Source organism: Gekko japonicus, unplaced genomic scaffold (assembly GCF_001447785.1).
Source record: "Gekko japonicus isolate JY-2015 unplaced genomic scaffold, Gekko_japonicus_V1.1 scaffold1785, whole genome shotgun sequence".
In the NCBI taxonomy this organism is placed as follows: domain Eukaryota; kingdom Metazoa; phylum Chordata; class Lepidosauria; order Squamata; family Gekkonidae; genus Gekko; species Gekko japonicus.
The window spans coordinates 129459-130779 of NW_015165298.1; positions in this window are offsets into that span (position 1 = coordinate 129459).

Consider the following 1321-nt stretch of genomic DNA (forward strand, 5'->3'; position numbering starts at 1 on the left):
GAGACGGTGGGAAATTCCAAAGAGACTCTCACGAAGGGACAAATATCAGAGTCTCACGGTATCTTAAAGACTGAACAAATCAATTGCCCTTGCATGGACCTCTGCCCATTTTGTCAGATCAGGGCAGACAACATCCACTAAGAATGTCTGATTACTTAAGTCATCTACCTGACACTGAGTTTCCCATCTACGTACCCCCCAGTGGGGATGTATTCTCGCTTCATGCCGCTCCACTCTGTTCACAAGCCTCATCGCTTACTCTTTTAGCATCCGTCTCTCAGAGTTCATTACCCTCCGATGAGAAGGTCAATAGGCCCCCCCTCCTCCTCTGTTTCCTCCCCCCAAGCAATCAATTAGTGTCTTTTCCCCTAGCAACTGTACCCAAGGAACAGGGGAGGGCTTGGGAAAGCAATGCTAATTTATACCATTCCATCAATCTTGCATCAGAATGCGGCTGCTTTAAGTGTATTCCAGGGCATCTGTCTTCCATTGAGATCAGATCGAGTGTGTGAATTTGTTGTCCGGCAGAAGGAGAGAAGTTTCCAAGCGACATGAGAAAAGACTTCTTCCTTCCCCCCCCACCCTTTGATTAGATTCTCTGACATTTCTTTCAGTCTGATCCAGTTTCACAGATAAGAACGTAAGAAAAGAGCCCTGCTGGATCAGACCAATGGTCCATCTAGTCCAGAACATGTTTCACACAGTGGCCAACCAGTTCCTCTGGAGGGATTACAACAGTGCATAGAGGCTGAGGCCATCCCCTGATGGTGCCTCCTGGCTCTGGGATCCAGAGGCTTAATGCCTCTGAATGTGGTGGTTCCCCTCCATCATCATGGCTAGTAGCCACTGATAGACTTCTCCCCCATGAATCTGTAAGAACATAAGAAGAGCCCTGATGGATCAGACCAGTGGTCCATCCAGTCCAGCATCCTGTCTCTCACATTGGCCAACCAGTTCCTCTGGAGGGCCAACAACAAGACAGGGAGGCCGAGGCCATCCCCTAATAAGAACGTAAGAAGAGCCCTGATGGATCAGACCAATGGTCCATCTAGTCCATCATCCTGTCTCTCACAGTGGCCAATCTGTTCCTCTGGAGGGCCAACAACAGGGCAGAGAGGCCGTCCTTTACCTTGATGATGTGTTGCTGTACTCTCAGGACCTCCAGTCGCATATTAAATTGGTGCGCCAGGTCCTTAAGCGACTTTATGAACACCACTTGTTTGCTAAGCTGTCAAAATGTGAATTCCACAAGACATGCATTGACTTTTTGGGATACCGCATCTCTGGGGGGAAGGTTGAAATGGACCCTGCTAAAATTCAG